This window comes from Pholis gunnellus (genome assembly GCF_910591455.1).
Source record: "Pholis gunnellus genome assembly, chromosome: 1".
Taxonomy (NCBI): domain Eukaryota; kingdom Metazoa; phylum Chordata; class Actinopteri; order Perciformes; family Pholidae; genus Pholis; species Pholis gunnellus.
In genome coordinates this window covers 29,295,648-29,319,602 of record NC_136528.1, presented here as the reverse complement: position 1 = coordinate 29,319,602, position 23,955 = coordinate 29,295,648, and positions in this window count along the sequence as shown.

Sequence of the window (23,955 nt, the reverse complement as noted above, 5' to 3'; positions counted from 1 at the left end):
GTTGGACCTCCTTTTAGCAATGTAGCTGTGTGCCAAGAGCCCAGCAACTACTTTAGGGAGTTAAATGTTATTATAACTGATGGGAATGATGGCCACAACTACTGAAAATAAAAAAAGAAACAAGTTGCAATAACTTTCCAGGAACAGACAGTCGTGCCCTGGAAATCCCTGTAGCCTCGCAGTGGAACAGCAGTGAGCCATAGATTAAGTCTCCTTTTCTCGTATACTGGCAGTCAATGAAAACTGTATGGTGTGTATTTGTCAGTTTAGTTTGAAATTCCGAAACTTGCAGACACAAACTACCTTCTCATGTTCGATACTACTTCTCTAGACTTCTCACACAGGTTACATTTAAAGCGAGCGATAACCTCAAGCTAACAAACCGGTGTGCACACACAGGTAGTCTACTGTAAATAATTCAACTGTAAATTTAACCATTAGTGTGTTGGCTGTTGCTGTACAGTTCGCTGTGAAAGCTGGGAGCCTTTCAAGGAGATGCTAGTCTGACTGTTAATAAAAGACAGATGATGAATAAACTGAAGTTAGCCTTGCAGTAATGTGCGCTATGAAACGGAATTGTTCTTGCAAACCACTCCATCAGAGAGGGCGACATAGACATTAATGGTCAAAAATTACACAATAATACCCAGGGTGAAAAATGCTGTAATTTCCCTTTAAAACCTCTGAATGAGGTTCTCTCCTTTAGGGATTAAGACGCTGACCATGAGCTGCAACATCCCCGCTTGGAATCCACCCGCACACATTTGTTGCATCTCTCTCCCCCTCATTTCCTGTCATCTCTCTGTTATCGCTCTCTAGAAGAGGCTTAAAATGCCCAAACATAATAATACAAAATATCTGAGCGGCCAGCCACTCTCCTTTAACAAATAATTCACTCCATTTTCTTTTCTGAACTAAAACTGAAACCATCGTCCGATCGCATGTCCGCCGCAATTTGAGTGACATTGAACATCAACTCTTTTTTTCTGTGCTGTAACATCATGTGCTCCTGAAAAAAAAACTCATCCTGGCATTCATCATCCTGGAAATCAGTATGTCAGCATGCCAGCTGATATGCCGGTAACAAAAGCAAATGCATGGTCGGTGCTTTTGTACCCGACACCTTTATCTGTCGTTATCGGTTGGCGTTAGCCAACACCCCCTCGCTCTCCACTTTTCCTCTCAGTAGAATAATTAGATCGGATTGATTCTTCTTTCTGTTTCAGTGTGGAGTGTCGAAGGGCGCCGAATCCCTCGCAGTCCAGGCGAGGCCGGCTGCTGCGTCGCTCGACGAGAGGCGGAGAAGTAGCCGAGCGAGAAAGAGAGGTCACCGATATGATTATCCCCCAAGTGTCAATACAAAAGGGAGACGCAAGGAAGGTCCCCGCTGAGCCGTAAAATGAATGGCTCTGACCTCGTCAAACCTGCGGAAGCATCACCACTTGTTAATTAAGATCGAGTGGAAGAAAGTCATCAGCGCACAGGGCCGGCCATCTTCGCTGGAGCTAATCAAGCGCACTTCACTTCACCGCCCTTTCTTTGTTCATCAAAACAGTACGCCCAGGACGGGAAAGGGGAAGGGGTGACACAGTTTGCCATTGTTTTATAATCTTGCAGCATTTTCTCAATACCAGTCCACCCCACCCTTCATGGTCCTCACTATAACTCCCACTGTATTGAGTTGCATGCTTGTGCCGTGTGCTCGTTTCATCCACATGGTAAGGGAATGATGTCGCAATAATAGGCTCGTTATTCCCAATTAAACTTTCTAACATCCATCATAAACTGCCACTGTAAACCAAGCACGGGGCCATTATTGGCTCGAATTAATACTGTATATACAAGCAGATGGCGCTGGAGTGGAGACTCTGTATATGTGTGTGTGTGTGTGTGTGTGTGTGAGGCAGCATAATCCAGCTCCATATCTGTTTCAATATTCCAGAGTTTGCGAAGCCAAGAATTTAAATTTACTACACAGATGCACATAAAGCGCGTCGGGCAAACGGAAGCACGCAGACACGCACATTATGATATGCGTCGAGTAATTAGCTCAGCAAATAGTCTGTCATCACCAGCAGCGGCGAGAGGTCTCTCTCCCTTTGGTCGGGGAGGTAAAAACATCCCAGTCTGAAACCTCGTACAACGCTGCCGCCCTGCCTTTGACACCTTTTAGAAGCTCTCAGCGGGTGTCTTGCTTTCACCTCTGCAGATGTGTAATCACACTTCCAGCGCCACAGAGTGCAACGCCGCAGACCAGACAGCGGCCAGCCTTATCAGAGAGGGAAACACGGATGACCCCGATCACACGGGGGGGGGGGGGGGACCCAGTGATCCCGCAGGAAGGTGTGCCCACCCTACAACGTGCTCCGTATGAGTAATGGGAATATTTGAGGTTTGGATCTGATTATCATATCCGTGCCCCCCCAAGAGAAAAAAAGGGAAAAAGTAAAAAAAAACATCTCCGGTGTCAAAGCTGCGGTAAGATGACAGCTAGAAGCAGCGAGGTGCCCGAGGCAGCCACCCGTCCGCTCCCTTTCGTTCGCTTCTCTGAAGGTCAATCTTCAGCCGCCCTCCACGTGGCTGCAGTCCTGTTTACCTCTCTCTGAAAGCCAATTACATCGCCGCGGTGTTATGCCAGTCGAAGCTGTTATAGTCCCGCACACAGACACACGTGGGCATGCACTCGCACAGACGCGTCGCGCACGCCCTCCCACACACACAGACAAACACCTGCAGCGGCAGCTCTTCTTGGCTGCGGTAGAAAGGCAGGGATAATGCCTTCTGACCTGTCTGTGGTGAAAATATATCGACGTGCGCACACAGAGCGATTATTTACAGCTCGGGCGCATCACGAGGCAAGTTAGTGAGTGCATGAAAAACGATGGTTTGTTTACCGTGGGGTTTTATATTGGGTGGAATGCGAGATGATTATAAACCTGTCTTCATTATCTGAAAAATGGAGAGGCCTTGCTAATGTTTGCTGATTTATTCTATAACCTCAAGGGTTTAGGTCTTGATTTATGCTACTCAATGACAGCTTGTGTAATCATACAAGTGTTGGTAAAATAGTGATGGATGGCAGGTTGTTGTCCTCTGCAGTACTTGGCTTTTACCTATTACACTGAATGATGGCAGCCTTAAGTATGATCATGTAAGGGTGGGAAATCTTCTCGAAGTCTATCTCTCTCAGACGGCGCCTCTTTGAATTGTTATCATAATTCCCAGCATTTAAAACAAGATTGAATCGGCCGTGTTCGGTTATCACCTATGTGGTAATGGCCAAAAGACAGATATGTGAGAAAAAATGTGCTCACCCCTCCTGCGCTGTCCACGTTCTTCTCTGCCATCTACGGATGATATAGTACCAGACTGCCAGATGAGCACCTGCAAAGATTCCACTGCACACCCTCTTATTATGTCTCTGCAGTACCTTCCGCTCTCTCATCCGCTCCATCATAACTTCCAGGGATTTAGTGAAGATGTAAACAAATATGAATTCACTTTTTTCGGACTGAATATTTAATGCAACACCCCCCCCCCCCCCCCCCCCCCCCCCCCCCCCCACGCCCCGTGTGCACACATGCATCGAGAAAATGTGTACGTTCCCTGATCTAGCATCAGTGGATCCAGCAGAAGTAGGGCAGCAGATGAGTGTGAGTATTCAAACCAGATGACCGCCATCTGCTATTTTATGCTGTTGCTGTTGCCGTGTACCAGAGATATTTGCAGGAGAACAAAGAAAATGGTTTTGTTTGTGTGACTGAACAATAAGTATTGTTTTGTTTGTATGCTTCTCTGTCATCAAGCCTCAGGTAACCTTGGATAGAAGCTGCGATGAGCCCCAACGAGAGGATAAGTATTGTCAGTCTATGCAGACAGAGTGTGATGACATAACTGAGGTAAAAAATCCTGAATTTGTCTTGAATAAATGAAGCAGCTGTGCTAGATTTACCATGACCTCAGGACATTTAGGCTACTTCAATATATATGACCAGGTGATTCCAAGACGGTGGAGAGCCCCTGTGTGTAAATGCCAGTGTAAACAGGTCTTGCTCTACCTACTAACAAAAGGAGAGAAAGAGCCCCGGGGTGGAGCAGAGACGGCGGGCTCCATCTGGCGCCTGGGCAGCCAATGAAAAGAATAGAGAACGGTGGGAGCCAGGAAGAAGGGGGAACATCATGAAAAAGCTCCAGTTGGATTTGTCGTCCAGGTCATTGGCACCGGCTGTAACGTGACTAACGAGGCAGGTGGCTAAACAGGAACGAAAATGTATTATCAGCAGCATCAACTCTTCTCGACAGTGTTGCTTTATTTATTTATTTATTTATTTTTACTGCCGGTGTTCTTTGATGCTCCACAAGATAAAATAACTAAATCGAGGGGGTTGGGGGTAGGGGACTGGAACTAGGTATCTGGTAAACAATTAGGGCTCCTGTGCAGTGCTCAGACTCGTTCGCTCCTTAAAAATGACTACCCTGTAGCTATGTCCTCCCATGGGGAGACAGAGTATAGCGCGTGCTCCGCGCGCTACGCTCCCGAAGCATTATGGGAGAGGAAATGATGGTGAGCAGGGAGCCATCTGCTTTGCCACTTGCCATGTCTGCCCGTGCCAATAGCACCTCCTTCCCTCTGGTTCTCAGGTGGGGAGTGGAGTGGATCTACACTATACACACACACACACGTACCTCCCACTTGAAATTGCCAGATGTGTAGACTGAGAATGTAACTGTCGAGGAATATCACATTTTTTCTTCCGTTACGGTTCACACTTTTTGGCTCATTGTCTCTGCTGTATTATTCCCGGCTATGATAATCGACAACTGGGGGTGACATGGATTCATGGTGATGTTGGCCACAGATGGACAGCCTCTCATTGATAAGGAATGCCAACAGACAGACAGTTTCTTTTTCTTTTTTTTCTGTTAACCACCGGTCTGTTTTCATTTCATCAGAGCAGGAGAGCAGCAGAGATAGGCCCCAGTGTCCTTGACAGTGGTGACACTGAAGAGATGAATGTACAGCTGGTCAAAGGAAAGTCATTTATTTCCGTTGACCCACTCGGTCAAGTGGATTGAAGCTGAGCCTTTTGATTTGGCTTTTACTTTGCCTTTTTCCCCCTGCAGAGTCCACACTGCTCCCCGCAATTACTGCAAACAGAGAAGGTGATGGGTCTGAGATTTTGTCCAGATAAAGGAGTCAGGACCCTATCTCTCCTGTTGACACCATTAAGCCATCACTGAGACCAAGATGGTGTGGGGGGGGGGGGGGGCACACCGAGGGACTGTCAGTCAAAGCTTACCACCCAGCTCTTGTTTAAAACCATCTGCCACTGAACTCCCACTGGCCTCTTTGTATCCGATCCCAAAACCAGCAGTGGAGGGTTGATGGACTCAGTCGTCGGGAGGCATATTCACCACTTACTGTCTTATCAAATGCAAGCAAGGGACTGCAGAATCGTACATATTCTTGGATGGAGGTAGTAGGTGGAAAGCGCTTAAGGGTTATTTGTCATGCCAGGCGGCACTGACTGCCAGTGCCGGAATAGAAAGCCGTTCCAAGTGGTGTTCGTCTGACTGAGAGAGCTGAAACAACTGCAATCCAGCTGTCACGCTTTGAAAATATATACGGATGGAGGAGCATGGTTTTAAAAAAAAAGGGTGCGGTTAATTTTGAGGCTCAGGAGCATGAAGGAGTTTTTTTTGTTTTTTTTAAACCGTTGCAGGCTAGAAAGTGTTGTGCAATTTAGTCACTCCAGAGCCAGTTCAACTCTAATCCAGCGTCAGTGTCAGACAGCACACCTAAATCTCTTCATGGTGGGACTTATCGAACAATAACAGACACTTTACAGATCCATTTATAGCTGTGAGAGATGAATATTGTGTTGTGACTTCAGAGATGTTGCGGCACACGTGTCAACTTGTTGTAATACCCTAATATTTGATCTATTGCATAAATGTATGAGGAGTTGTCACCAGCATTTTATTTCCGCATTTTGCTCAAACGTTTGTGAGGAGATTATGTCGGAAATTGAATCACCGATTACACTTGAATTCATCTAATTCCACCTCAGGTGACAATTTCGGTCTGAAAAACCGACTAAAACAATCTCGCACAACGTGCTAAGACAGCTGTCTCAAATCAAAGCGAAACGCCCATCTCTGCTGTGCACATGGAATCATCTCATGGAATAATTATTTTCTATTTCAAGTTGTATAACTACTGTTCAGTATAGAGAGTTGTCAGATTCAAAGAAATGGAAGTGAAATAGTCTGCTGCTTGAGAACAGTTTTAAAAAAAGTCTGTTTTTCATATCAGCATATTGTTATAGACAGTCATGGACTGTCCATAACAATTTCTCTGTGCAACAAAAGTATCAAGTTTGTGCATTTTACTTTTTTGGAAAAAGAGAAATACCATCTGCAGTGTGAAATGAACGTCAATGTTTTAGAATATACCATGCATGGCCATACTTGAAGAATAAAGCTGATAATATTGTTTAGTCACCCTACCACCATAGCTCTATGGATGGTGATGTAGTTTGGTCGGTCAGTCCACCACTCAAAAATGAAATATCTCATTAACTCTAAGATGGATTGTCATGAAATTTTGGTTCAGACATTCATGTTCCCCAGAAGACGAATTGTAATGACTTTGGAGATGACCTGACTTTTCCTTTAGCCCCACCATTGATGTTGTGATTCTGAGTGAAATGTCTGGATAACTACTGGATGGATTGGCATGGGATTTGGTAAACACAGTCATTCTCCCCCAGGATTAATTGTAATAACTTTTTAAACTGTGTCCAAAACTTTGGTTTATGACCTATAAACTGCAAAAATGAGTAATTCCCATCAAACTTTGCTGCACTTTGAGTTTAGTACGCATTAGCAAATGTTAGCATACAAATGTTGTTTTGGTTTAGGCAACAAAAATACTTGTTCAAAGTAAGAAAAAAGATCATGGTTTATGTTAAAATGATAATTTAACAGCTTAACTCAACAACATAACTCAACAACGTACCTTAACGACAGCATTTAACAACATAACTTAAAAACGTAACTCAACAACATAACTTAACAATGTAACTTAACGTATTTCTACAACGTAACTTCACAACGTAAGTCTTCTTCTTCTTGTTTGAAGTTTATTGGCAGTTGGCAAACAATGAATTGGTGCATTACCGCCACCAACTGGTATGGAGAACGTAACTCTGCCACTACTATCCTGTTTTGTCCAGCTCTCACTCACCTAATCAGTTTATTCAGTGCACCTGCCAGTCACGCCCACCTCATCAGCTCATCACTCTCACCTGCTCACTCTGCTGCACCCACTATTTAGACCTCAGGCTCACACACACTCACTGCCAGATCATTCTCCGCTTTCATGCAAGACCTTCCAGCGTTTCCATTTGGACTGATTCCCCGTTACCGACCCTGCCTGTTTTGGACTACCCCGCCTTGCCTCTGCCCCGGTAATTCACCCAGTCTTCTGTCCCCGACCACGAGAACCTGCTGCTGTCTTCCTGTGTATGTTCTACCTGTTGTTTGTGCCGAAGAAAATACAGCTTTGATTCAAAATATCCCTGGTGTTTGTCGTACTGCTCCTGGGTCCTTACTACACCCGTTACAAACAATGTAACTTCACAACGTAACTTAACAATGTAACTTAATGACATAACTTAATGACATAACAACATAACTTAATGTTACTTACCGCAACGTTATAAAACATGCGTAACAACATTACGTAAAAAACATAAACTCAACGCATACTTTTGGTTTCACACAGGAGCTGAACAGTGGTATCCAGGGTGAAAGTACTGTGTGTTTTAACCCACCCATTCTCTATTAACTTTCTCCCTCTTTAGACTTTTTATTAAAGCACGTAACTTTCAGCAATGTCCGCTCTATGCTACTTGAATGGCTCTGCGGGTTGCTCCAGTACTATATCAATTGCTCTTTTTGAATCCTAAAACATCGACATTCAACTTGTCCATTGTTTGCAGAAATGTACAATGCCAATGTTTATGTAGCCATAGCTTAAACATCTTCTTTGCCTGTTTAAAACACAAAAAATAGCCATATTGTTGCTCTTGGCGTTATATTTCTTCAATACAATGAACATGGCCACTTTAGTTCATTTTGAGTCAAATGTACGTCTTGCTGCTGTAAACACTCAGTAGAAACACCAAATGTGTATAATCCGTGCCTGGAAATAGTCCCCGAAAATGTACTATTTACTCCCTTTTTAGATATGAAACGATACATTTGGGACCTATTTTAAAGCCTTACCTCTTCAGTAGGAACAAACGGGCTTAAGGCTGAGAGCCACAGACAAGGGATTGAAGTCAGTAAGTATTTGAAAGATGAACTATCACATTGTTGGTTTTGGTTTTTTTCCTGCAATGTGTTGACAGTAAGAGAAACATAGAACAACCTCGGCCACATCCTTTAAATAAACATGTTGCCATTCTTTGACCCTATGCAAACACACACCTCTGCAGAATAACAGTGTTCCAGTTTCTCTCCTCTGTTCTCGCTTACAATATGTGATTACTTCAGAAAAAAAATAAAGAGCTCAGATGTGCGCTCTAAACTCAAACACCTTTTCATGATGAAAGCCCGGGAGAAAGAGAGAGAGAGATCAGACCATCTGAATACCAGTGCTGGTAAAGGAGGCAGCGCAATACGAGATAGGATGAGCCTCTCCATCTCTCGTGTAATGAAGAATGACTGAGAGGGATTGCATGGGCCAACGGCATCTGAAGATGGGGCCATTGCTATGCACCGAGTGTTACAATTCAGACTGAGCAAGTTGAGACCTATAGCGCGTGAGGTTAGATTGCAAAAAGACGAGAGGAGCGCAAGGTTAAACGTCTCTCCTCTTGCTCTTTATCCCCTAAATGACATAGCTCATTCATACAAGCAGCTCGCATTCAAGGACACTAGCAGGTCTGTTGGGAGCATAAAAGCGACCGTGAATGACAGTCCTATTAAGAAACCGGAAAGAATAAACAAGAGAAAGACAAAAAATCTGGCAGTGGAAAAAATGACATTTAATTAAAGACTAAATCTTCATCTCTGTGAAAAATGAGAACAAGGATGCTGTAGGAAACCATATTTTATTTTTCAATTAAATGACTGGGGTTAAAGGAAGACAGCTCTTGCTGAGTCTGCCCTCACGTAAAGAGCAGGAGTGATTTGGAAAGCAATAAAGATGTTTTTGGTTCTCACTCTGTAATTCTTAAAAAGTAGTTGGCAAACGCCTTCTGAGATATTTTGTTTGCACAGTTGGTAACAACTCATGGCTGCATACAGCTGTGGGACAATGCATACCTGTGTGTTTTTAGTAGAGTGACATGACACAGTCCTTGAGTGACAGTAAGTCACTGGTTTTTATTGTACGGAGGTATAACTAACTGGATTCCTGCTGCAGGCCTTTCTCTTCTCCAGATTTCAATCCTGGGAACTAAAATAATGTATTCACATCAAGAGACTGCTTTGTAAACCACCCAAAGGGATTGCATTTGACAGTGAGTTTATTTATTCATAATACATTCTCACTGGCACTTGCACAACAAGTGGATTTCTTTTTTCTTTCTTTTTTTTCTTCTTTACAGCTGCCTATAGCAAGGTGGACTTTAAGCACATCTGTACTTTGAAACTTTTCTACACCTGGGAGAGCAGCGTCTCGTGCCATGAACAGCAATAATATGACTTTTTTTCCTTGATTAGAAGTCCTTTACGGTAAAATGATTCCATTCATTGCGAGAGGTAGAGAAATAATTAAGGTCCAAACTCACCAAGGATTTCTCTTCTAATTGGCCATATGGACTGGAAAGGAAAGTTGTATTGTTTTCCTTTGTCTTTCAAAGCAGATGTGCAGGGTCTTTAGACTTTTGACTTTAGAGACAATGTCGTCAGTCCCTTGGTGATTCCAAACATAATTACTATACCATGTCTTATGCTATTTTAGCCCATGCTAAGGTTAGAACGTTAAGTACCATCACAGTTGTCCCCCATGGCTTCCTCTAGGAGTATTCAGTCGTCAACAGGCTGCACTGTCATGGATGGCGTCACATGCTCACACTCTACCATCCATGTTGCCCTCTTGGTAAGCTTTGAATGTTTTATTTGTTTTTTTGTATTTATTGAACAGCAGCGTTAAATGTTTAACGTTACAACACAGACTCCAAAGCAGATACCCATTAAACCATAATCCCTGATTTAGTCACATATTGTCCTTGGGATCTATTTGGCTCTTTTTGTTTCTTCTTTTCTTTTATGATTGACATTAGTGCAGATAACCGTTATTCCTTTACATGTTCTACTTGGGAATGATTTCACATGACATAAGCAGAGCTAGGCAGGGGCTAGATGGGGCAATAGCCCTAAATGACCATATGTTTGACATAGTTTAAAATCCTATTTCATTTTCTAATATTCTTCTGTTGTCTCTATTAGTGCCCCCAATTACCATAGCAACCTTTTATGCACTGGACTCACCTGGTCATGTCAACGTTCTTTAAGTCACATGATTTATATTTACTAGTAAGCTGTTAATATTATTATTATCACCGCCAGAAGGATCATGCAATTGGTGCCACTCACTCTCTCACTAATCAAGTAATAACACAGCTGAGTGCACCTCTGAATCTCTGCCCCTCCATCCACTCCTCTGCGTCCACAGTGTTTTAGAATGTGTGTTTGACTAACAGCTAACGGAACTGCCAGTAAACACACTGCTGCAAACTTCTTGGCCGCTGCTCTGTGGCTCACTTTCATTCTTTTGAATGGTTTGTTTGGCTAACCGCTAACGGCTAACAGAACTACCAGTACACACTGCTGAGTACCTCTCAGCCACTGCTCTGCAGCTCACTATAATTGTTTCGAAAGTTGTGTATGGCGGACCGCTTAATACGAACTACCAGTACACATACTGCTGTACCTCTGAACCGCATGTTTGAGTTTGAATGAAGTGTGTTTTGAGACACCTTACAATTCTTTGGTGTCTAGACAGGGGGTTAGCAAGTTGTGGGTTGTATTCATTCATTCACAATAAACAGCAATGGTTTGTTGCAGATACAGCTGGTGGAGACCAGCACTCTACTGAGTGCATCTTTCTAACTCAGTTTGTTTTTGCTTGGCCAGCAGCATGATACAAATAAAAATAAACCAAACAGAGGAAGCAGGGATTGAGATTAAAATAGGACAGCTGGTAAAACCACCTGTGACCTACAGGTCTGAATGTTTTCTTTCTTTTTTAAATAAATGCATTGTTATTGTGTGTAGTACGTTTAAATCATGAGCTATGTTTGTTCATCTATTAACTACAAATTACGACACTGCAATAAATACATAAGCCTCCAGCTAGCGAGATTAGCATCTCTTCTGCACCACAGGACCTCTGTAACAAACTCCTGAGGCTGGGTCCCACTTCAAGAAGAATGCAGCCTTTTATAATGCAAGAAACTCAGATATTTTAATATTACGAGAAAAAAAGTGAAATAAATCACAGATCGTTTTTTTAGTAGTATTTTAATGTGTTAAACTATGATTTCAGCTTGCAAAACAGAATAAGGGAGTGTTCCTGGTCTCATATGATCCCTCTGTAATTGCACAGAGAACGCCACGAGCAAGACCTGAATAGAGATTAGTCCCATTTCTTCGTCTTTGATTTCGGGATCCAGAGCCAAGTCAACAGTTTTAAATGACTGTCACCTGCTGTGTTGCTGTATATCCCCCAGGGATGCTGTGATCATTGTCAGGTTGCTGCAAAATCTGACAGACACTTGACTACCTCTCAATGCCAGAGCCCAAGCTGCTAGGGGGAAGTTGCTCTCTTTTTGTTTATCCGTCTTTCTGTATGGATCTGAACGAGAACAGACGGCGTATGAACATGAAAACATGAATACATAAAGGTGGTCGATGTCATGGCTCTGGTCAAAGTGTCAAACCTATCCAATAGACAGCATTGCTCCCTTTCTGTGCCTTAAGCTGGGATAAACAAGGAAACATTGTGCATGTGTTGGCACATCAATTGCAGCATTTTTTTTGCCTATTTCCCTGATAAAATTATGCAAATCAAGTTGTGGTGCAAACAAGCCCCTGAGAAGTGCTCCATTACCAATTACAAGTGCAAATTGCCTCAGCTTTAAAATTAATCCACCAAGGCTGGCACCTTTGGACCCTAAAGCCTCTTTATAAATGAAGCATTCTCTGATCTTATCTCAGTATCTAGGATGGGAAAACCTCTCTCCTGCTTACCTGACTTGCTGGCAACAATGCTGTGTTTTAGAGGCAATGGTAGGAGTCATTCTGAATGGGGGAGAAATCATTGCGGAAAGTCTTTACACTGCCTTTTCTGAGAATCTTTCACGGAGTGTGGGTGGTGAGTGGATTAGACAGAATCTCAGTTTGCCTTACCTCAAATACAAATCACTTTTAAGCAGTTAAAATGAGGAGATTTACATGAAATTAACATATGTATGGCTATGATAGACACAGAGAGCCTTTTATTAAACAGTAATATTCTAACTTAATGCTTGCTTCACACAGTTTTGCTGTTATTCATTCAAATGAGGGGATACAAGCTATTCCTGCTTCACTTCTCTCACTCAGGGAAGAAATCAAACCCTATTGTTATACTATTTATCATTTACCATTATCATTTTTGTCACCAATGTGTCTGCAGTTCAAGACATGCTAATTGTCAGCATTTGTATCGCCGAAATTGTATTTATATTGCAGTATTTCTACCTTTTCTGCTATAATACGTATGATTTCAGTCCAGGTTGATTTGGCGACCCATGCTGTTTCTAAAGATGTTAACCGTACTTAAGTATTACCAAAAGCAAAAGTAAAAGAACTGGGGCGCCTTGGTAGCTGAGTGGTTACAGCATATGCCATGCATATGTTATTCAACCACAAAACCCTGGCCTTGCTTGAGGCCTTGGTCGCATGTCATACAATATACATACTGCCGTTAACATTGGGGCCTATAGTTGTCCACACTGAATCTGTTACTGCACTTCTGTTAACTCATGTAAACAAACCACATAGGCCACCCATCAGCTGTGCGCTCGAGATCAGACTGTAGATGTCATCACATATCCTCTGACATTTGTTCTTTTTAAACTGAAAGTGCAAGGCCCATAGGATGAACTTCTAATGGGTGAGTAAAGGCTTCTCTCTGATTAAATCTAATTGTTACCTCTCCTATGTTGGAAAATACGCCCCTCCTGTAATCTGTCTGTGATAACATTTGACAGCTGAGTCCAGGCTGTTGAATCAGCATGGGTAAACGTATGCTTCGGCTGCTGTTCCGTGGTGCTGATCAAAGGATGGTTTGCAGGATGGGAGTTGCATGCTGAGTCTCTCCATGGTCACAAACCAACTGCCTGCTTTGCAAGTGTCTGGTGTGTGTGTGTGTGCACGCTTTTGTTTGGGGTGAGGGCTCAAGAAAATCATTTGCACCGCGGCCAATCACAATTATGCTACGATGTAATGTAAAGTGCTGGATGTAAAGTACTTGGCGTCGGAAGAATATGCACTCTTCATGTTTGCTCAACCTCCAGGATGCATGCTACTTATTTTGGTGAGGAACACTGAGTGTAAGCAGAAAGTAAACTCCACAGGAACCAAGTACTTATATGTACTACTGTCTTCCACTTCCATTGGTCAGAATGCAGTTTTTAGCAGCTCACAGAGCCTGGATGTAGAGACATGGAAATGTTTGTTTTTTTCCCGCACGTCCTTCGATCACCATTATTCACAGACGCCACAATGACAAGTATATTGTTTTACATCTTTACCAAGTGCGAAGAGGTCCAGCAACAGCCGATGTAGTTTGCAATGACTGTGGGTTTTTCCACTCCTGACCGTGCATTTGCATAATGGAATTATGGGCTCAGCCATGCTATGTCTTTAGTGGACCATTAGGCAGGCCTTTACTGGATTGTAATTAGTGGCTTCTGCCCTTCACCTTCATTAGCATGCAAATGAAAATTCTGAACACCAAGAAATATTTGGCACTTTGGGAGAAAAAATGCCAAAGTGATTAATCCGTGGCGGAATTGTCTATTTCTATCCATCACAGTTTAGAGCACTTGAAATGGGACATCGCAAAGTGGTCGAGTCCTTGCAGGTTGATCTGAACAAGCAGCTGTTGAAAAGAATTTTGATGACATGACTGGTGACTGAGAGTTCATTTTGACCGAAAGGGTCTTTGGCTTTAATCGAGGAAAAAAAAAAGAAATTCAACCTGATGTTCAGGCTGGATATAATTTAGCCTTTAATCCTCCAGTTTATTCAGTTTTCAAATCAAGGCCATGTCTGCTTTGCTTCTACCTTCTAATACCCGTTCTTTACCATTCCTTTCTTCTTTTGCATTCATGCCTACCAAGATACATTTTAACCCTACCTAATAAGATGTTGTACTTGAACTCCTAAACCGTCTAGTAGCATTTGCAATTCTAATGCGCTCATTTGAATTGAAACGCTGCTTACCATGAATACAATTGAACTTTCAAGACACGTCAGACAAGACCCTGCCAAAAGTAGCCCCGGACACATACACATTAATCACAGGAGGTGGCCGCTGGGCCGGCGAGTGAGAACATCCTTCCAGCGGCGGCATATGCCAGCGAGGGGTGAAGCCTGGGGGTCGCTCTCCTTTTGTTAACCCTGTCTAATTAATAGGCGAAAGTCATCGCAGGAAGACAGGTTTGAAGGCAGCACCCGATGCATTACTCTAACAAATTACCAAATGCATATAGCTGTAATAGATATAAATATGAAGAGGCCATCTGTGAGGATAGATTGCAGGACCCATCCTTAGCTTGTGTTTTCAGTCATTCGTTCACAACCCTTAATTTATTTCTCCGAAGGCCGAGCAGTCATTGTCAGTGCTGTCACTGTGCAGAAAAACAACACCCATAAAAATGCACGGGATTCATAATGAAACAAATTAAATATTTGTCACATGAACAATCGTGTTTGCTACCAACATGGAGCAGTACATCTAAAAAGCTTTACTGTCAGAAACTACGAGCCAAAAAACAAACAGTAAACAAACATGAACATTTCTTCTTCTTTCTTTTAAGAATGACTGAGTTTGACAGCTCTTAGTATTCAAAATGGTGCAGTTCAGCAGTTTATTATTGTAATAGGTGCTTGTAGAATAGTGACTTTGATGCATCAATGTGTCTAAATAAATACAAAAAAATCAAGGAAAATAAGGATGAAATGCAAATACAAACAGTGATGTTTTTGAAGTAGTAGGTAGTGAGCCAACCTCATACATCTTCAGTTCATTACACACTGACAACCTCAGTGTCACGTTCATGTTGGATGATTCTACAGGTCACATGCTCAGTCAGTGCCAATGCAGGAAGTAGTGTGTTCTTTATGCATTGGGATGAAAAGTAAAGCTGTTGAGGTCGAGGTGGTGAATGTGGTACTTGTCCACAAATATGTGTGGCTTTTTTTAAGGTAACAAAAGTGTTTTTCGGATGCCTAAATATCTTGAATATATTACAAGTGTAGAATAATGTCCAAAAAGTTTTCATTCTGGAAAAAAACAAAACTGGGGTGTCATTTATAAAACATTGCATAAGATCCACAAATAATATATTTGCATACATACAAATCAGGAAATATGTAGGAAGTACGTGCGGCAAAAAATGTTGATTCATAAAAGCTTGCATTTTACTGCCAGGACGCAATTTAAATTGATAAATCCCAAATCAACTTGGAAATGTGTGCACGAGGATCAGCCTCATATCCCGCCCTCTACACGCCCACTTTCAACCATAAATGGTCAACGCAAAGCACCTCATGAAGCTTTCTGCATAGAAATGAGCTGCTGATCAGTGGTTCCTTACGATAAATCACGTCAAGTACAGAGAAGGCGGCCAAGAAACAGATTTTTTTTCTGACACAAAGATCGGCGTGCTTGTGGGTGAGGTGGTCCCTGAACACTTGTTCCCTATGCATACGTGTCACTGCAGTATGTTTGTTTGCACATATGTGCAGGTGGTGAAGATGTGCTGGCTGTGGTGACTGGAGAGGGCAGTGTCACAGTCTGCCTCTATATGCCCTCTGACTTGACTCTGACTGCAATATGTTGCATCTGGTCCAGATCTGTGTCAAGAGAATTTTCTGTGTTTTCCCACCTATGTTGATCGTCTGCCCCGCCTTGATTAGTTTCACCTGTCTCTTGTCAGCCCTGCAGTCGCCAATCCTCCTGCTCACCTGTTCCCAGTTTGTCAGTGCCTGTTTATATTAGTTTTCTTGTCGGCTATAGCTGCTTGCTTTTGGACTTTCTTCTTCGCAAGTTCTTCTTTGATTAAATAATCTACTGCGCACATCTACCTGTTCTACGTTTGGTTCCTCCCCCTGCTGCCGGCCCTCCAATCGGGGCGGACCGAGTGTGCGACCGTCACCGCGGTATCTCCGGTGAGCTCTGATTCTTACGTTTAATGATTCCTCATTTCAGCTTCAATTCACCACCTCCTTCGCCAATTAACCCATTGTCTCTATACAGCGTGCTTAGCATGGGTCAGAGTTTCCATACAGGTGAGCACATTCTCACGTCAAGTTTGTTTTCAGGTCACAACTTTTGCGTGGGAAGTCTATTTCAGTCCCCGTTTTGCGCATTAAGTAACTGTTACCAATGAGACCCCCGCTGCGTAAACCAAGCATAGCAGATGTCAAGTGAGAGATTCAAGTGTGTGTAAAAGTGGTTAACTACCTGTATGTCAGAGGAGGAAAGGCACATTGTTTCTGACCCTGCTGCTCTCTACTTACATCTGCTGTATTCAAAGTCTTGTGAAGCACAGAGAGCTCTTATTCAGTGTGGCTTTGTGGCACGAAGGCAGTAGAACTGCCTGTGCCAAAGCACACTGACTGTAATCCTGCGGGCTTATTGTTGGAATGCTTTTAAGCATTCCAAGTATTGTTATCCTCTTCTTTATTGTTGGAATGCTTTTAAGCATTCCAAGTATTGTTATCCTCTTCTTTATTGTTGGAATGCTTGACAGCATTCCAACTATTGTTTTCCTGTTTTCTTTATTCTTCTTTTTATATTTCTTCCGTCCCCATTCTTTGAAACGCATCTTCTTCTTCATATTTTAAGCTACAGAAACCGTTCGACTATCAAAATGTTCAGCTCTTTAAGGACATTTATGCTATGTCTCTTCATATTTCTAATCTTTAAACTTTTTGAATTATTAAGCTTTTTTCAACTTTTTTTTGAATGGGTTTCTATGGAGAATATTTTCAAATATTTCAAATACTTCAAATAATTCTTCAACTTTCAAATCCTTCAACTTCCTCATACTTTCAGCTACAGACACCATTTCAACTTTAAAATACAGAGAAAATCTTAAGCTATTATTGTATGTTATAATCTTTTTAATATCTTTCATACTTTTTGAACTGTCCCATTTTAACTTTTATGATTTTTTCAGTCCTCTTCTGCCTTTATAATGGGTGTGTATTGCGCAGCTTAGAGTGCGTGATGTCACCGCTAGAGTGAAGAGCAGCTTCAGATTCTTGTGAAAAAAATATTTGTCTTTTGCCTTCGACTCCACAATTTACACTCTTCATATATATTTTTTAGTTCATACAGTAGCTAATCCTGTCTTCTCGTTAAAAAGTGATTGTGGAATCCCACAGATTTACACATTTGGCAGAAAATGACTTAATTGAGAGGAAAAACCAACGTTCTGCTCCATAGAGACCAATGTTAAATCTGACCACTCATTTCTCAAAGAAAGCAGACAGTACCAGTTTTGTATATTGCGCCGGAGCTCACATTTTTAACACCACCAACATAAAAAACACATCATCGCGTTCGGCAGAGTCTTATCTTTCTCACGGTATCCATATTTTGGCACTCAGACTCCTGCTTTTTGTTAAAAGGAGGCAGGAGTTTTGTTCAAAATCACTGTTTACTGTAACGTGTCTTAATCAGTCTGCTTCTAACGCCAGGTGCGTCCTCACCATGGCAACCAGTTACACACACGCACGCACGCTCTCTCTCTACACACACACACGACTTGGAGATATTCAGTCAAAGGCATTTTTAGACCTCCTGTCTGTCTGTCTGTCTGTCTGTCTGCCTCTCTGTCTCACTCACTCAGTAAGTACATATAACTGTCTGTCTGCCTGTCTCACTCACTCAGTCCATCTAACGGTCTGAGTCTGTCTGCCTGTCTCACTCACTCAGTCAGTACATATAACTATCTGTCTGCCTGTCTCACTCACTCACTCAGTACATATAACTGTCTGTCTGCCTGTCTCACTCACTCAGTCCATCTAACGGTCTGAGTCTGTCTGTCTGTCTGTCGGTCTGTCTCACTCACTCAGTACATAAAACTGTCTGTCTGCCTGTCTCACTCACTCACTCAATACATATAACTGTCTGTCTGCCTGTCTCACTCACTCAGTCAGTACATATATCTGTCTGTCTGCCGGTCTCACTCACTCAGTCAGTACATATAACTGTCTGTCTGCCTGTTTCACTCACTCACTCAGTACATATAACTGTCTGTCTGCCTGTCTCACTCACTCAGTACATATAACTGTCTGTCTGCCTGTCTCACTCACTCACTCAGTACATATAACTGTCTGTCTGCCTATCTCACTCACTCAGTCCATCTAACTGTCTGAGTCTGTCTCTTTCTCACTCTCACACTCATTCACTCAGTCTTTCTCTCTCTCTCTCTGTGTCTCTCATATATTCATTTAGGTCTTAGAGATTTTGAGAGGACTTTTCCCTTTTTTAAGCTACAGAAACCGTTCGACTATCAAAATGTTCAGCTCTTTCAGGAGAGGGCTGATAGAACTTTTCACATTTGTAATCTTTAAATCTTTTGAATTATTAAGCTTTTTGCAATTTTTTTTTAATTGGATATCTATTTTCAGCAATGTTTTCGCAATTAATTTCAGCTTTCAGCATTCCAACGCATTTTCAGCAGGAAATGCATTTTCTAGTTCTTCTTATTATATTTCATCCGTAGCATGCTTCTGCTCCTTCATATTTTAAGCTACAGAAACCGTTTGAATATCAAAATGTTCAGCTCTTTAAGGACCTTTATGCTATGACTTTTAATATTTCTAATTTTTAAACGTTTTGAATTATTAAGCTTTTTGCAACTTTTTTTTTAATGGGTTTCTATGGAGAATATTTTCAAATATTTCAAATAATTCTTCAACTTTCAAATCCTTCAACTTCCTCATACTTTCAGCTACAGACACCATTTCAACTTTAAAATACAGAGAAAATCTTAAGCTATTATTGTATGTTATAATCTTTTTAATATCTTTTATACTTTTTGAACTGTCCCATTTTAACTTTCATGATTTTTTCAGTCCTCTTCTGCCTTTATAATGGGTGTGTATTGAGCAGCTTAGAGTGCGTGATGTCACCGCTAGAGTGAAGAGCAGCTTCAGATTCTTGTGAAAAAAATATTTGTCTTTTGCCTTCGACTCCACAATTTTAACTCTTCATATATATTTTTTAGTTCATACAGTAGCTAATCCTGTCTTCTCATTAAAAAGTGATTGTGGAATCCCACAGATTTACACATTTGGCAGAAAATGACTTAATTGAGAGGAAAACCAACTTTCTGCTCCATAGAGACCAATGTTAAATCTTGCTGCAAAAACATCTTCCACAGAACTCGGTACCCCATTTCTACATCGCCAGTTTAGCCACATTTTTTACACTACAGACACAATTTTCACAGGATGTGTTGTTCAACTCATCCTTTCGCTCATGTATTGATATTGGAGCAATAGGAGCTACGGTTATGGGGTTTTTGAGGATTTGTTTGAGAGGTGTTTCACAGTTTTATCTCCATTAAAATGCTGCGGGCCCACAGGTGTTTCTAATTAGGGATGTTTATAAACACCAGGTGCGTCCTCACCATGGCAACCAGTTACACACACGCACGCACGCACGCTCTCTCTCTACACACACACACGACTTGGAGATATTCAGTCAAAGGCATTTTTAGACCTCCTGTCTGTCTGTCTGCCTCTCTGTCTCACTCACTCAGTCAGTACATATAACTGCATGTCTGCCTGTCTCACTCACTCAGTCAGTACATATAACTGTCTGTCTGCCTGTCTCACTCACTCAGTCCATCTAACGGTCTGAGTCTGTCTGTCTGTCTGTCTGCCTGTCTCACTCACTCACTCAGTACATATAACGGTCTGTCTGCCTGTCTCACTTACTCAGTCAGTACATATATCTGTCTGTCTGCCTGTCTCACTCAGTCACTCAGTACATATAACTGTCTGTCTGCCTGTCTCACTCACTCAGTACATATAACTGTCTGTCTGCCTCTCTCACTCACTCACTCAGTACATATAACGGTCTGTCTGCCTGTCTCACTCACTCACTCAGTACATATCTGTCTGTCTGCCTGTCTCACTCACTCAGTCAGTACATATAACTGTCTGTCTGCCTGTCTCACTCACTCACTCAGTACATATAACGGTCTGTCTGCCTGTCTCACTCACTCAGTCAGTACATATAACTGTCTGTCTGCCTGTCTCACTCACTCACTCAGTACATGTAACTGTCTGTCTGCCTCTCTCACTCACTCACTCAGTACATATAACTGTCTGTCTGCCTGTCTCACTCACTCACTCAGTACATATAACTGTCTGTCTGCCTGTCTCACTCACTCAGTGCATATACCTGTCTGTCTTCCTGTCTCACTCACTCAGTCCATCTAACGGTGTGAGTCTGTCTGTCTGTCTCACTCACTCAGTACATAAAACTGTCTGTCTGCCTGTCTCACTCACTCACTCAGTACATATAACTGTCTGTCTGCCTCACTCACTCAGTCAGTACATATATCTGTCTGTCTGCCTGTCTCACTCACTCAGTCAGTACATATAACTGTCTGTCTGCCTGTCTCACTCACTCACTCAGTACATATATCTGTCTGTCTGCCTGTCTCACTCACTCAGTCAGTACATATAACTGTCTGTCTGCCTGTCTCACTCACTCACTCAGTACATATAACGGTCTGTCTGCCTGTCTCACTCACTCAGTCAGTACATATAACTGTCTGTCTGCCTGTCTCACTCACTCACTCAGTACATATAACTGTCTGTCTGCCTGTATCACTCACTCACTCAGTACATGTAACTGTCTGTCTGCCTGTCTCACTCACTCACTCAGTACATATAACTGTCTGTCTGCCTGTCTCACTCACTCAGTCAGTACATATAACTGTCTGTCTGCCTGTCTCACTCACTCACTCAGTACATGTAACTGTCTGTCTGCCTGTCTCACACACTCACTCAGTATATATAACTGTCTGTCTGCCTGTCTCACTCACTCACTCAGTAAATATAACTGTCTGTCTGCCTGTCTCACTCACTCAGTCAGTACATATAACTGTCTGTCTGCCTGTCTCACTCACTCACTCAGTACATGTAACTGTCTGTCTGCCTCTCTCACTCACTCACTCAGTACATATAACTGTCTGTCTGCCTGTCTCACTCACTCACTCAGTACATATAACTGTCTGTCTGCCTGTCTCACTCACACAGTGCATATAACTGTCTGCCTGTCTCACTCACTCAGTCCATCTAACGGTGTGAGTCTGTCTGTCTGTCTCACTCACTCAGTACATAAAACTGTCTGTCTGCCTGTCTCACTCACTCACTCAGTACATATAACTGTCTGTCTGCCTCACTCACTCAGTCAGTACATATATCTGTCTGTCTGCCTGTCTCACTCACTCAGTCAGTACATATAACTGTCTGTCTGCCTGTCTCACTCACTCACTCAGTACATATAGCTGTCTGTCTGTCTGTCTCACTCACTCAGTACATAAAACTGTCTGTCTGCCTGTCTCACTCACTCACTCAGTACATATAACTGTCTGTCTGCCTCACTCACTCAGTCAGTACATATATCTGTCTGTCTGCCTGTCTCACTCACTCAGTCAGTACATATAACTGTCTGTCTGCCTGTCTCACTCACTCGCTCAGTACATATATCTGTCTGTCTGCCTGTCTCACTCACTCAGTCAGTACATATATCTGTCTGTCTGCCTCTCTCACTCACTCACTCAGTACATATAACTGTCTGTCTGCCTGTCTCACTCACTCAGTCCATCTAACGGTCTGAGTCTGTCTGTCTGTCTGTCGGTCAGAATAAAAGTCCCGTAAATAAACTGTATCTTAACGTGAAGCTCAGAATATGGATCGTACAGAACTGATGGGAGCGTCAGTTTCCTGAGGAGAGGAGACAGAATCTGAATTTCTGAAATCCAAATTGAGGTTATTAAATGACAAGCCTCATCACAAGATTAAGTTTGAATTCATTCTGTGGGGCTTTTATTTTGAAATGGGAAGGAAGTTCTCAAAAAATATCTAAGACCGCAATGACTGTATGATAGAGAGACAGACAGTTAGATGGACAGAGTGAGTGAGTGGCAGAGACGGACAGGAGGTCTAACGATCTCCCCTGAAAATCTCTAAGTGGTGTATTTCCACCAATTAGCTCACTCTCAAACACCTGTCCATGGGAGAAATGTGCCTATACAAGTCCAACCATTCCTGGTTCACGACTTAGCTCTCTGGCAATTTTTCTCATTTTGAGATTGATCAAAGTTTTAACATTTACAGTGGAACAACCTTATAGCCTGCTCTGCGATGTCTTTCCTCGTCTCGCCCACTTGTGTCATGGTGTGTGTACATCTCACAATCAGGAAACTTGTCAGAATACCCATATTTGATTGGCTGAGCTGCATCACATATATCTCTAAGTCATGTGTGTCTGTGAGTCTCCGTTCACTAATTAGCTCAATCAGAATCACCTGTGCGCCTGCAGCCTGTTCATGGAGAAAAAGCAGGGAAACACCTCTCAAACAAATCCTCAAACCCCCATAACCATAGCTCCTATTGCTCCGATATGAATACATGAGAGGAATGATGAGTTGAAGAGCAGATCATGTGAAAAACTTGACTAGAGGACGGAGCCTCTCCCAGCTGTTAGCAGACTGTTTTGCTAGTAGGCGAGTGAGCTGTACCCAGCATGCAGTTCGGCGGTGTAATTTTATAAATGTAAAATTATTAGTGTTACAAATTGTTTGTGTCACAGACTGTTGTGTCGTTGTGATTTGCTCTGTTAAAGAGCGTTAGTTGTGGGTTGTTCATTGTTATAAAGTAATGACCATGACTAGGGGTCCCTCTCAATACTCACAAGAAAACTAGCTCCAAGGCTAACACCATTAACGGTGGAGAATATATTTAACTGCCTGTTGCAGACAGACAGCACTTGATCCGGCTTGGTGTGTGAAAAACTCACATGTACAGGAAATTGAAACCGTTATACAAGATTAAATTCAAGAGTATGGATCTTAAATGCAGAAAAGAGAGAAGCGCAACGATACTACCGGTAACATCGGCCTGTGTAGCTATATATTGCGACGTCTTCGGCAGTAGAAGCCACACTGTCAAAATTTCTTGCGAAATTTTCTAGTTTTTCCTCTATTACCGCCTGTGAGTTAGTATGGAAATGCAGCATCAGCACATTACTGACACCAGATAGTGTGTTCTGGAGACTGGGTTTCACAGTCAGCCACTACAGTAAGTTGTGCTAAATAAATTGGATTACAACAACTCCAGTATTTGATATGAAATGGGCGGTATGCCAACTCATCACACAGGAAGTATTTCAAAGTTGTCAGTAACGGATTTCTGTCATCTTCCAATCATCTGTCTCAAATGAATGATTCATATATCACAGATTTTCCCGGATGAATAATCATCCTAAATTACATGTCTTAATATTATAAATCTAAAGCATTAGTTGTATCGGTAGATGTATGACAAATAATCGATATTAAATTACAACAGCACTATAACCACTTCTTATTTTCCTATCTCTGCCTCGATGAATGGGCCTCTGAGGTGTGTTGG